This window comes from Dermacentor silvarum, chromosome 5 (assembly GCF_013339745.2).
Source record: "Dermacentor silvarum isolate Dsil-2018 chromosome 5, BIME_Dsil_1.4, whole genome shotgun sequence".
NCBI classification, from domain to species: domain Eukaryota; kingdom Metazoa; phylum Arthropoda; class Arachnida; order Ixodida; family Ixodidae; genus Dermacentor; species Dermacentor silvarum.
Window position 1 is genome coordinate 93,394,607 of NC_051158.1, and position 14,997 is coordinate 93,409,603.

Below are 14,997 nucleotides of genomic sequence, written 5' to 3' on the forward strand. Positions count from 1 at the left end.
GAGTCTCTTGAAGCCACTTGTGGACTTTGGGAGCTCCCACTTTGAAATGGGGTTATGATATGGTGCTTAGGAAGCCATATCCAAGCATCCACCTCATTTCTGCAACAAATTGCACACTTGCAAACTCGTGTTGAGCACAGGATTGTTTGATGGATTATACCTACTATGACTGAGTGAGCTCTCTGAAATGCGACCACTACCGCTCAGATGAGAAAGCATACTGCCGAGGAATGCATCTATTAACACCAAGCAAGAGGCTAAATTTAGCTCCGATTGCGTTATGCGTGACGCGGCAATGGGGTCATTTGTGCACGCGACTCACGCATAATCGAGTAATGCTGGAGAACGATGACAAAATGAGACGCGTGAGTAATATGGTGGCCAATATATAAGCGATAATAGTCTTACTTGTTTTCGTTATATGCGATTTTAGTGAGCAACCCCCTATGCTGACCTAACTGAAAGGCATGGCACGTCAAAAAAAAAAAAAAAATCTGTGCCGCATGACGCCTCACCAATGCATATGTGATATATGTCAATGTACGTACAGCCAGCTTGTTCGCCTGCATTTTCTCTTGTATGGTATGGTATGGTAAAACTTTATTATTGTCCCTCGGAACGCGCGTCAGCACGTAGCGGGCCGCTCCCACGTCGGTACAGAAAAGCCGAGCCTCTCTGCTGCGTCGCGAGCCCGATGGACAGCCCATAGCTGGGCTTCAAGATCGGGGCTGCTTAGGGCAGCCTCCCATTCGGACGACGTGACGCCGTCGCCGTCGCGTAACGCGGGGCAACGCCAGAGCATGTGTTGCAAGTCAGCTAGGTTGTGCTACACAAAACAGATATTAGCAAAAAATGAAAAAAAGGGGGTACCTCCGCGCCTATTTTAAGCAGCCGACCTCTGCAGAAGCGTTGGTATTGCCCCATATTCATGATCTTTATTGCGCTTCAAGACTACACCAGCAATAGAGACTTAAGAAGAAACTTTACCTGGAAATATCCAATCTAAATACATGCCAACGGAGAAAACGTTGTTTTGTTGGCTTCCAACCAGGCTTTTGGGTTCTACACCTATGTAGAACCCAAAAATAAGCATCTCGTCAGCAAGCGTCGAACGGTCGGAGTAGAACGCATGCCGTCAGTGTCACACGATCGTCGTCACCGTCGCTGTCGTCACACACACTCTAGCGTCAGACACATTGCTGTTCTTCTTACACAAACCCGTAGGTTGCCCTTTTAACACTTTGCCTAATCCCAAACAATGCTGGCAAGCATTGATGTTCTGCAATGTTCTGCAAGCAAAATGCTGAGCAGAACATCGATTCCCCCAGTGCGTGGGATCTTTTTCATTCATTTATTTTTTGTGGTAGAAGACCATGGAAGTTTTCTTCCATGCATGTTTGCGATGGGCATGAAGACGGAAACCAGCTCTTGCGACAAGCTGATGCAGAACAACAGACGCATGCACCTTGCGCATATGTTCATCCCTAAGCAAAAGTATACGGACCACAGGGTCTCCGAAAACTGAATTTCTTCGTAATTAACACGCATAAACTAAAATTGACGAGTACATTAGAAAGTTTGCAATGCCAAGTTTGGACTGCAGTGCTTAATTTCAAGTTTCATTCGCAGGCAGTTGAAAAAATAAGCTTTTTCGCGCAATCCCTGGTCCGTGTACTTTTGCTCACGGGTGTACACTTTGCGTGCGTAGCAAAGGGGCTAACGGATCGGGGTCACACGGATACGTGCAAAGAGACATATAGAAAGGACAGGCAACATGATCGCCGCTACGGTTGGTAGCGACACTCGTGGTATCTGTCCCTTCTCTATGTGCGTCTGTTTGCGTCTGTCATATACGTGGCAACGTTTCGCCAACCCAGCTAGAAAACCTATAGTAAGGCACTCTCGGGAGCGACTGCAGAAGCCAGTGCCCGGGATGGCAGTGATCTCGCCCTGTCTATTTCGTTGGACAGTCTGGAGAGGTAAGGAGAGGGGGGTAAAGAGAGAGAAGAATGTGCTACGACTGAAGCGCTCAAGTACAGTCAGCTCCATCAGCTCGCAAGGATTGACTGACGGGCTAGTTGGCTCATTATCACAGAAAGAACAGCGCTTCAAGACGGGCCACAAGTGAGCGTGGACACAAGGGTCACACGCGGGAGCGCAGTTTGTGCGAGTGGTTCTTCCCTTAAGTCCCGTCTTGAAGCGCTGTGTTTTCTGTCCATCAGCTCAGCGTCGCTCACTCAGGTATAGTTAATAGAGGTTGACAGTTAGGGCCAAAAAAAGATTGTTTTTTGTAATGAAGAATATGGAGTTATCATAAATCCCACTAAACATTAGGTAAATAATTGAAGTACACGATATCTTCTGTTCTGCTCAGTGCTCGCAGATGAAATGCACATAGTATTAATAAGAACAATGCTTGCCAGCTTGCCAATAAATGTAAAATACTGCCAACTTGACAACATCCTATTGGCGCCCGAATGAAAAAACATAGGCCGGTGGATGGGCAGCTAGAAAACTGCTTGAAGTTACTTTTGGTATCAATAGGAAACCAAAATATTTGAATCAAACTATCATTTAGTTTACGCATACTTGTGGCATCTGTGGAGCCAGAAATGTATTGGCAACTTGTCTGGAACTGCTTTAATAATGATGATTTTATCCAGTTACTCTCGTTTATCATTTTTCCGAACACACTGCGAAACAATGGTGGCAAGAGAACAACGTTTAGATTTCTCCTTCCGTTATGTATACCATAGAACAAGACCACACTGGACAAACAAAATATCAGCGCTTAGCAAACGCTTCGTTTGAATTATTTTTTTACCTGGTTAGGGTTTCTACACAATTGGAAAGACAATAAGGCATACAGATTCAGCTACGGTGTCTCGGCAGTGCACAAAGGAGGCTTTCCGAGGATTTCTTTCTGCAAGGTTTGGGAAATAAATGAAAACATTGCACACCAAATGCAGTAACATTGAAAAGCTGCTCACGGTGTAGACCCCAGTTCATGGACTATTCTTATTGTGTCTGCCCTAGGGACTGTGTGCTCGCACTGTCTCAGCGCCACTCTCAGACGCGTGAAACTATAAAGCTTCAGGACCCAAAGAAGTCGGTGCGTGACTTGACGAGACGTGTGTGCTGCCCGTCGTCGAAACACATGTTCTACCGGAGCTGAGTTAGACACTGGGGCTTTTATGACTCTATTGTGATCGTAGCTTTGTAGAATTACTCGGCACCGCCCCAAAAAAAAACCGGGAAGAACTTTGGAAAGGAAAAGCCGGCGCCTCCAGAGGCGGCGAGCTGCAAACAGCAGCTGAAACCGACGCTGACTATTTTTTTAATCTTTTTGTTTTGAGTATATAATTACTGAGAAAACAAAATGAAACGAAGATGCGGGAACACGTCCTACATGGAGGAGGAAACAAGTGTAATTCGTCAATTTGGCTTAGTGAGGGGTGGCTACCAGGCGATGTCTTACAGCTACGTCCTCCGCTCTTTCGGTGGCCCGAAGTTCAACCTCCAGGCTCGGGTCCCTGAGTATTGCTTCCCACGCTTCAGCCGAGGGAGCGGCCAGGAGATCTGGGGGCCGGGGAGGGGGGTCTTCCCTGCACTCCCAGATAATATGGTCTAAAGGGGCTAAAGAGACCTGCATAATGAGCAGTGTATAGGTCTATCAAGTCAGGGTAACAGTGTGTGTATATTTGTGGGTTGGGAAAGGAGTGCGTTTGGAGTCGGCGCCAGGCGACTCCTTGCCCCTTGGTGAGTTTGGGATGAGGTAGGGGTTTTGTCCGTCTTGCGAAGCGGTAGCGTTGTGCAATGTCGTGGTATGGGGTCAGTGGCTCGCTGACCAGGTCCCCCGGGTCAGAGACGGGACCCACCGCTCGGTTGACGAATCCTCGAGCACATTGATGGGCCGGCAGCCCCATTCCCCGGGTTCCCTGCGTGAGCCGGGACCCAAATCAATTCAATTGGGGTGGGTTCTTCTTCACTATCTTGGTGTTTAGGGGAGAGTAGGGGATGCAGTACTCGTAGCGTGGCTGGGGCCACGATTCCACGTGCAAAGTTGTATATGGCGGTCTTTGAGTCGCTGATTATGGTGGTAAATCCGGCCGCTGCAGCGAGGGAAATGGCCGCCTCTTCTGCCTCTACCGAGTTGAGGGAACGGACAGAACCGGCCGCCCTTATTGGTGTTGCTCGGGGCGCAGATTGGTTGTTGCCGTTATTTATCTTGGCAAAGGTAATTACGCTGATTGCGGACGTGTTATTTGGCAAGTAATATTGAGCAGCGTCGATGGATGCTGCTTCAGAGTTGGACCCGTGGGTTTTGTGCAGGGCTTGAGCTGCTGATTTTCGTCTGCCGTCGTTATGACCTGCCAGCATGTTCTACAAGCCTTGTCACCATCACTTATTCAACGGTACTGCTTCCTGCGGCTGAACTTTTTTTTAACCCATACAAATGTTTGCAATTGGGATGTCCCTGCAGCGTACTTATTATTCCTTAAGCTTCAGTTAAATCTTAATAGACGACTCCTTTTAGCATTCAGCACCCATCGGAACATATCCGGTGCCTTTGGGAGACGAACCTGCTACCTTGTGCTGAGTAGCAGAACAGCTATTGAGCCGCCGCGGTTTAATGAAGATAAACTCGAGTAAACAGTAAAGCTACGCTTCCTCGATAGCACGAAGAATATTTTATCGAACAAGAACAAATAAAAGTTATTATTTAGAGAATATACATGCTTTGCATTAAAACTTGTTTGTTGGCGTTTTTGTTCTACTTATAGCTTCAAATCTGCAAACTCATAATTTGTGATGTAACTATTTATTTATGATACAATATGATTTTAATGTAATCGTATTTTTCTGTTGAGCAAACTGCTGGCATTAACACCACTTGAGATGCACAAATGTGTGGATATTGGTATGAATTTTGTGTATGTTTGTAGAATATGCACATGGATGGATGGATGTAAAACTTTAATGAAAGTCCTGAGGTACGCGACTCAGCGCGCAGCGGGCCGCTCCCTTTTTTTTTTTTTCATCTTAACATCGATGCAAGGCGAATGCCAGACTAGGAGAGTTATGTTAAAACAACATTGTCATGCTCTGATAACGTTTTTCCAAGAGCTCATTTACTCGGTTAAACCATGCCATACCTTTAATATGGGGCAGAAACCTCAATCAGGCATCAATGCCTTTAGTTCATGCCTCTTCTGTAATGCAATAAATATTAATAAAATTCAATCAATTAATCAATTTTGGCTAGTTGTTTGTACATCACTTCGAGTAAGTGCGTTGTTATGCACGAAAATAATGCAGGAATGACTTCAGAAAAAAGAGGGTCGTGTTCTTTGGCTGTGTGCCATCCCATTCTGAAGTCATTTCTTTGTGGGTCTTGTGCAAAACAGCCCGTTGACGCAAAGTCGAGTAAATACTTTACTATTGTAACTTCGATTTGATAAAGATTTCATTTACATTCCATAGCTCGTAATGCTCTTTCGTTATTCACTGACAAATAAATATAAGGTAACTTTAAAACACGCGCTCAGAATAAAAGAGAGTTGTTGTTTTTTTGTGTGTGTGTGTTTGTCAATGTGCTTAAAATATGACTTTGCTTTGGACAAGTTGCTGTGTCGCTTGCACAACGGCGTTAGAAGAGGAAACGATGATGTCATTTTGTATCGTCAGCTCCTCCCTGTTTTAGTAAGTCATGTTGTTTTTCTAACAATCACTATTTGTAACAATAACTACTTTGTCCAGGCGCTGTTCTGCGTGTTTTGGAAACCATTGTACCGTGACGTGCGGAGGGGCGTTCAAGGTTGACGTGCCGCCGGTTGTCAGACAACTATAAAATTATTCTCTGGCATTTGTTAAAAGTCCAGAGCTCTACTTGACGCGGCGCGATGGTGTTAGCGTCCAAGGCTATGACGTTTCTTTTCCTGACCGTGCCGGTCTGTCTCGTTTCAGTATTCCTGACAAGGACTTACATGATCCGGTATTAGCTGGAGCACTACTTCCGGCGATTTTCTCGTTCTTGCGTTTTCATGTTTATTTTGTCCGTATATAAGAAGTGCTTAGGACTGCAGCCTAATTCATTGTTTCGTATTTCTCTTTTTTTTCCGTGAAGAGCGACTACACCCCCTTTGGTGCAAACAGAGACGGGAGTTTGGCCAGCAACCCACGAAAAAAAATATTTAGCGTTTACAGCTGCTCTGTTCTTGCTGACCTTTCAGAGGAAGATTGTGTTTTATGTTGCGGATCGTTCAATATAACACTTGGCACAGTTAGCTACCTTGTTCTAAATAAAAAGAAAAGACGCCTAATTGCCTTCCTCTATAGGCCACTCATCGTAATCAGTGTCCTAAACATGGTGGCTATGATGTTAAGTGGCCGCTTCAGTCGTACACTGTTCGGCAAACCTTCACCTTCGACAATGGCTTCCACTGCTCGCGGGGGGAGAGATGTGGCATTACAGGAGGCTTAGACGGCGCAGACGAAGGCAAATTTGCATTTTTGCTTGCGAAGACCAGGCAAGAAACCGTTGCAAAAGATTATCTTTCTGCGAAATTTTGAGCATGAACAGAGCAGCAGCAAACGCAATTATATTTTTTATGATTTGCATATCTCTGCATATGACGCAGGCATGGCCTTTTCTTTTTCTCGACGAAAGGCAGTTGGAGTCAATCCAACGGAATTCCACTGAAATAATAGTGATTTTATCATTACAATCAATATAGAAAAGGCAGAAAAGATCTTCACAACTGCTTTTATAAGTCGTTGCCTATCCTGTCTACCAGCCATGCTATAAACCACACGCCACATAACCTTTCCGAAGTACACAGGTGTCACTCTGCGCCACAACTCCCCGCAGTAGCCCAGTGCCTAGCCCCTTCAGGCACAAATTATGATCGAGTGTCGATAAATGCGTGAAATTTCCATAATTGCACGCCAAGCCGCTGGAGACCCCATTGAAAGCAAGTCAATGTGGTCGAATGAAACTTAGTGCACTTTATAGTGAGTCATAATAATTACTAAGTAATTCAATAGATATTCATTGTACAATCCGTCGCACCACGTTTATCCACTAGAATTACATAAACAATTATTGGCTGCAAGAATTATAAGAAATGAAAAAAATCTTTCGAAATTGGTACCGAAACGCCCTACGTGAAACGTCTCGTCAAACACGCTATTGCCTTCACCAAAGCGGTCGTCTGTAGCCATACAGTACACTGAAACTAATAGGCGGGTACTTTCGGTATTGAGAATGTTTATTTAGCCTGACGTCCCCCATGGGCTATTACTAGCCACCACTGCACAAAAAGGGCAAAAGTAAGTCGCGTACACAAATGTGTACGCCGTAACTGAAGGGACTAGGCTACTGAGATTGAGGTCGTGCGTTTGATAGAGGCGAAGTGAAAAGCGCTGGCACACTTCCCCCATCTGACCAAAATTACCACATCTGACCAAAATTATTCGGGAGCTCCTCATTAAGGCGCGCCTCATGATCAGATTGTGGTCCTGTCATGTAATACCCCAGAGTTTATATATTAAATCTATGCCCCCTAACAGGCTTCAATGGAGACCCTCGAGACTTGTTCTTTGTTCTAAAGGGGTATATTTAACGAAACATTAAGTATCTAGTATTTCTTATTCACCAAGATAATTTCCAATAAAATCAGGGCAACACTTCACTTCAGTCAACCAAGAGAACAGGCTGGCTTCAGGAAGGGATATTCTACGATGGATCATATCCATGTCATCAATCAGGTAATCGAGAAATCTGCGGAGTACAATAAACCTCTCTATATGACTTTCATAGATTATGAAAAGGCATTTGATTCAGGATATTTGCCACTTTGACATTATTTATCTATCTATCTATCTATCTATATATATATATATATATATATATATATATATATATATATATATATCTACCTAGCCGCCTACGTCTTTGTGCTCTCATGGTCGTTTCGTTAACTTGGTATGTACCAAAATTGGCACAGTATGACAAGAGTCTATGATGCACATAAATGATAGGTTTTGAGATGAATGTCATAAAATGCGTGTCAAGCCCGTTTCACATGGTGCGAATTTGCAGTGCGTTTTTCGCAGCTGCGATTTCCGCAGATGCGAAATTCGCAATCCCGTTTCACATGGATCTACGGCAGCTGCGTTTTTCGCATACTCGTTAAGCATTCTGACTGGCGATGACATATGAGCGAGCCGTCTCCTATTGGTCGTCTGTTTCCACCGCTACAGTGGCTACCACCGCATCTGCGTTTTTCGCAGAGAAGTTCAGCACGCCGAACATCGAAAAAACGCACGCACGAAGGGTCCAGCGGCTTATTTTACGCAGCTGCGAATTCGCACGTGCGAATTCGCAGACAAAATCGCACCATGTGAAACGGGCTTCATGTAGGTCATGACAGTTACCCCGCGAAAACAGCTGAACAATCAAAAACCACTTTAATGGGTTCGGACGTGGGCACTAAGTGAGGAGGAGGAGGAGGAGGAAAAAGAAGAAAGGAAAGGCAGGGAGGTCAACCAGACGCACGTCCGGTTTGCTACCCTACACGGGGGAAGGGGATTAAAGGGATGAAAAGAAAGGAGAGAGAGGGAAGAAAGTACTCGCAGTATGAACACGTGCGATTGTTCAACACTTCACAGTCGGTCACTGAGGCCAGTCGACTTCATGAATTTTAACAATGCCCGCGTCGCTTTGTGAGCCTGCGACGCGTGGGGCCACGGTCCAAGAATCTTTTTCTCTAAAAACGGTCTCCTGTCTAATTTGTTTAACACACTATGGAGAATGTCGCGTTCGGGCACTAAGTGAAGGAAACACTAAAGCACTAAGTGAAGGCGCGATTGCTAAGTGAAGGCACTAAGTGAAGGAAACACTAAAGCATGATGGTAGAAGTCATAGTCATCAGCATGACACAGCGAACATGACAAAGACTTGACTCAGTGAAAAAATATTAACAATAAAAAACCACTAGAATGGGTTCTGACATGGGCACTATGTGAAGGAAACACTAAAGCATGATGGTAGAAGTCATAGTCATCAGCAAGACACAGCGAAAGAAGATTAACACTCACAAACCACTGAAATGGGTTCTGACGTGGCTAGTAAGTGAAGGAAACACTAAAGGATGATGGTAGAAGTCAGTCATGAGCATGACTCAGCAAAAATAAAAATGACTCAGCGAAAAAAGAATAACACTAAACACCAATGGAAGGGGTTCGGATGTGGTGCGAAGTGAAGGGAAAGGCTAAAGGTTGATTGGTCGAAGTCATAGTCATAAGCATGACCAAGGCTTTCGCCTCAAGGTCTCTTAGGTGTAGCCAAAGGGACTCCTGAGGACTCATAACGTGAATGTCATGAGATGCGTGTGATGGTAGGTCATGAAAGAGCCGCCACGTGCAACTTGGCACACTGCTTCGCATAACATCGATTCCCACAGGGTGTGCGATCTCCCGGATTTTATTGCGATAGCAATTATATGGACACTAGGCGAATTTCTGCAGTCGGCGTCATCGTCGCCGTCGCCGTCGCCGTGAGGCTCCATATAAAGTCCATGGGCGATAAAATCGTCGCTGCGCGCCGTACGCTGTATGTGCGAATGAAAGCATGCGACGGTGAGCCAGCAATCGCGCCTTGTGCGCACAAGGGCAGGAAGCGGGAAGGAAGAGCTCAGTTTTCCAGTCATGCACAACGCTCCAGAGGGATTGTAGGGAGGTGGAGGGGCCAAACTTCACTGCGGCCGCGCGGTCCCACCGGTATGGAAGGCTCGGGGGGAGGGGGGGGGGCGTTCTGCGCCGCGAGCGCCCGCCCGCGCGGCTGCATCTTGAAAGTACTTGAAAGCCATCTGCGGCGGGGCAGAGTCCGCCCTCCCTGAGTTTTCGCGGCTAAGATCGCGTTGATGCAAGCGCCGGCACGAAGCTCAATTCGCTCGCTGCTGCTGCTGTGCTGACTCACTCCAGCGTTTTCACAGCGAGTTTCCACGGTCGTCGAGTGAGATGCGCTCATGTTTACATGTGCGCGCGTGACACCATGTTTGTTAATTCAATTAGCGTGCTTATGTTTACAAGTTTATACGGCCGATAAAACCGCTATCCTTACTTAGTATACCTATCCACTATTTTGCTATCGCAATCCTTGCTTCGCCTTTTGGGCGAAACTGCGACTTTTGTAGTTGTAGGCGAGCGCGGCGAGTCACGTGGTGCGTTGCCAAGGCTACGGCACAGCTGCGGTCAAATGAAGGTCAAATTGCTGGTGACGGCGAAACTCGGCTCGACGTCCTTAGTAAATCTTTCGCTTTAAATACCTCTGCAGGAAGGGCGCTGAGAAGGCTTGCCCTACTGAAAAATCCATATGCCCCATAGCTCATATATCCAGTAATCCGATATGAAACGTACAGGATCCTGTACAAAAATCAATTTTCCTATATGTCACATGATGTTATTGGATATAGGAGTTATGGAGAATACGGGGTTTTTTCAGTAGGGGGGGGGGGGAGGGGGGTTTAGGGTTTGTGAGGACTCGGTACTGGGCCAGACGGGTTGTTCGACATTCAAAGGCAGACACCCACCCACTATACGTCATATTCTCTGGCAGATACACCCATAACCGCCATCGTGGTACTGGAAGAACTCTGCAGCAGTGGACATTTCCGCCGTGGTGGTGGCCGGGGCTGTCCTTATGCCCTTGTGAGAATTCGCCCTGGCATGCCTGGCCGGATCCTTGTCTTCAGAGGTGTTTTGGAGCTTTTAGTCACGTCCGGGGGCGTTTACGCTCTTCAAAGCGTCTCGTCATCAGCGGCAGCGGTGGGGGCACCTCTGCGCCTTTTCTCTATAGACTATTTTACGGAAGCGTTTAGGTGCCGCCATATTGTGCTGATAACGCCTCTGCTTTCTGTCTTTAACAACGAAGTTCACTGTACTACAGTCGATTCGCAAGCATGAAAACAGTTGTATAAATGCGTTCAATGTTTCATGACCATGTTACGTGAATTAACTTCTAATAAATCTAAGAAATTGTTTGTGTAACAGCCCAAGATGGCAGCGCTCATGAAATGAATACAAAATCGTCTTACACATGCCCCCTTCAACATAGGCCACAGTGAGATCCCTTCTTCATAAAAAATTACACATTCATTCATTCATTCTTTTATTCACTTTTATTCGTTGTTAGAGGGTGGCGATAAATGTAGTGGCTGGCAGCACCTGGCGGTTAGCCGCGCTGACACGTGCCCATGCCGCTTTCGCCAATGCCTTTGCTCTCTCGGACACATTTGCAGCTTTTGGGGCAGCCCCACACTTTTCCATCCGAGGCAAAGCGACACTGCAAGAAGGACGAAAAGAATGAAATGTAAAAGAGCCGCAGTTTCGCCCGAGGCGAAGCATCGATTGCGATAGTAAATTAGTGAGCAGCTATACGAAGCAAGGATAGTAGTTTTATCAGCCGTAAAAACGTGTAAACATCGGCATAATGACTGAATTAACAAACATGGTGTCACGCGTGCACAAGCAAACATGAACAGATCTCCCTCGATGACCGCGGAAGCTTGTTGTCAAAACGCTGTAGTGAGGAAGCGCGGCTGCAGCAGCGAGCGAATTGACCTTCGTGCTGCGCTTCGCATCAGCCCGAACTAAGCCGCGAAAACACAGCGCACGGCCGGCTGTGCCCCCGTCTCAGATGGCCTTCGAAATACCCGGAGGCGCACGGCCGGCTGTGCCCGGAGTAGAACGCCCCCCCCCCCCTCCCTACCCTTCCCCCGGAGCCTTGCCCACGACGGAAGACGGCGCGCTTCCTTCAAGCTTTCCTCCCTTGAGTGCGAGAGATAGAGCCACGATCGCCGGCTCGCCCTCGCACACTTTCACCCGCACATTCAGCATACGGTGCGCGGCGACGATTTCATCGCGCTTGGACTTTATACGGAACCTCACGGCGACGCCGACGACGTAAATGCACCTGGAGTGCCCATATATTTGCTGTCGCAAAAAAAAGAATTCTTGCAACGCGCAATATGTGTGTTGCAACCCACAGTGGTGAGGTGTTACAAGGTATGCGCTGCCATCTACCTCTACTGCGTAGTTTGACTTCTGTTGGACCATCGCTGGTCTTGATTGTAATCTTATAGTTTATACCCGCATAAAGCACGTACGAGAAAACAATCATATTGTACGAATTTTATGTACGAAATTCGGGCAATGTGACTGTATGTCGTACGTATTTTAGGACCATATATAAATTCGTGCATATTTAAAGTAGGGCTTAGCTTTTCTTCAGAAAGAAAATAAGATGTGCTTCTAATGAACGAAAGCATAATGAATTTTTCATAGTCAGTCAGAGTGTCTAACTTCTAAACTGATTCAAGGTAGGTTAACAGCGCAAGGCCACCGGAGGGGACAGAAGAGAGAACAGTTAGAATACTGTTCGAATATTGTTCGAACAGCTAGAATAGAAGAGAGAACAGAAGAGAATACAGTTAGATGAACAGCCGTTTCTTCTGCTGTATGGGGTGTACATATATATATATATATGATATAATTGATGCATACCAGAATAAACAATTTATGCGAGAAAAAAGAAACGTGTTGCAAATAATGAATTTAACGGTTTTGGGTAAGTCGATACATAGCTTACGAAAGACGCGGCAGATCCGAGATATTCTGCCTAATGTAGTTTTTATGTGTGTCTGCCATGACACGAGCACGTCAGAGAAACTGCCAATAACTATCTTAACACGCTAGTTTCCGGTTCTGGTGAGATTAGTTTTTAAGCATGAAATTCTTTTAGCTCCCGCTGTCGGCGACATACAAGTGACCTTGAGCCAAAAGCCGGAGCCGTTATCCGAGCACTCAAACGAGAATATCCGGGCAAGTTGCCGACAGGAAAATTTATTTTCACCCGTAGGCACGCGTGCAATTGGGGTATGAACTTAGAGTACAATATAACATATCGCTCATACAATACATCGTACTTGATATAAACAAAACAAATGAGCAAACAAAATAGTAAATGGTGTCCCGAGAGTACGAGCCGCCGCCTTCAACCACTTTTCATTTTCCAACAGTGGAGGGCGCTCAGCGCCTGCCGCTACTTTTTCTTCTTATCGCGTCGAAGTTATCGGCTGCAAATGTACGGCCTTAGGTCCCCTGTATCTGACTTTCGAACGTCGCTATTGATAGCTTTCACGTGACGTCACAGACCCAGCTTATCACTGTGCCGGTGCACCAGCATGGCGGCTATGACTAAGGTAAGTGCAAGTAATCCGCTTGATAGCTTTCATGTGACGTCACGGACCTAGCTTATCACCGTGCCGGTACACCAGCATGGCGGCTACGATGACGTCAGTGCAAGGCATCTATTGGGAATGACAAATAAAACTTCAGCGTAATAAAAGTTACAGCTTGAGTGATATTGTGAAGAAACATTAAAAACTCGGAAGCAGTATTTTTTTAACTTGTTTGGGCAGTAAAAGGTGCGGCCAGAGACCGCACCTTTTTAAGTTTTGACTATTTGGCCGGATGATCTCGTTTTGTTCTCGCAATGATGTAAGGATAAAGGCTCTGATTTTTGGCTCAAGGTCACTTGATGGTCGCCGACAACGGGAGCTAAAGGCATTTCGTGCTAAAAGTCAGCACCGATGCTGCCACTTCCGTTGCGACGTCATGAGCGTCATCCAAGGACACAAATTTCAAGTGAGCGCGCCAGTATTTAAAATTAATTTATGGAAAAACTACACAACTGTCACGCACCGCTTTGAAGCGCCTGGGCAAATTGTCTAAAAGAGTGTATTATATATAAATTTCCTTAAAATTGGTAGGCACCTACATTAGCTGTTGTTTCCTTTGCCATTTATTTCCTAGCCGTCGAAGTGTGAGGTACACATCACTACCCGCAAAAAAAAATGTTGCACCACAGCGCCGTGTAAAGGAAGTAGTGGCTATCCGTTACGAGAGAATAAGTTGGGAATAACTCACCTTGCTGCCACAGGATGTAATGGCGGATATCTCATTTCTGAAAGTAAAGGGCACGTGTGTTGAGATGCTGTCTACAGAGCGCTTATATGGCCGACTAGCCCTCCTTCCCAACACACGCTACGCGTAGCACAGTTGTTGTTTTGGGATAGTAAGTAATGCTAATGTGTACTACCGACGATTTAGATACATTAGGCGTATACATGATACGAGAGATACGTGATAAAAGAAAACTGCCAACCGAATTTTTCAGTTCGATAGCATTCTAGGCGAGCTTTCCTATACTCAGGAGGCATCGCGGTCCTCTGGCGGAAAACATGGACTGATCCTGAAAGCAGTGCAGCCTAGCATAGCTTATCAAAGCGCTAGCTGTGATGAGTACCCAGGTAGGCCACTGCTCCTTTATTGGCTGGGTCATTGCCGTCGAACGCTTATGCCGCAAAGTACAGGTAACTTGCTTCCGACAGCGGTAACGCATGCACCGCAGTATGCGGCGGCGGCGCGCTTACAAAGCCAGCTTGTGCAACTAAGGAATACAAAGTGGCGTACGACACCAGTTTCAAGGCTTCGTGAAATGTTGTGTGAGACGGCTGGTGCCTCCAGGGACCGCTACTACAAAAACATGGACAGCCGTTTCTTCACCTGATTTGCCTTCTAAAGTGAAGGATTTTCATTGGCAATATCAGGGGGGCATTCTACCTACAAGAGACTGGCTTGAACGCTCGGATATGGTAGCGAATGATAAATGCATACATTGCGCACAAACGGAGACCAACTCGAGGTATGTTGGGGCTCACGCAAGCGCGTCACATTGTGAACGAAATCCTAAGTACACAAGAGATACGAGGTATCGAAACGTCAGTTTGATAAATGATACTGTACAATGTCGCCCTTGACGCGTGCGCGCGCCGCAGTAGGGACGCCACAATCATCACATTCTAAGTGTGCTGTCGCATACGTAAAGAGACTTAGCGGTGGTAAGTTTTGACCTTGCCTAGAAAGGAAGCT

At 46.2% G+C, this 14,997-nt stretch overlaps 1 long non-coding RNA gene across 1 annotated transcript in view; it reads right to left on the bottom strand.

Moving 5' to 3' along the window:
- Positions 1-11,160: 11,160 nt before the first annotated feature.
- Positions 11,161-14,997, bottom strand: part of LOC119453616 (uncharacterized) — an 8,437-nt gene continuing 4,600 nt past the window's right edge. Inside the window, exons 2-3 of the long non-coding RNA XR_005192351.2 lie at positions 13,993-14,029; positions 11,161-11,347 (exon numbers count right to left, since the gene is read on the bottom strand). This is a non-coding gene — a long non-coding RNA (uncharacterized LOC119453616). The remainder of the gene's footprint in view (positions 11,348-13,992; positions 14,030-14,997) is intronic.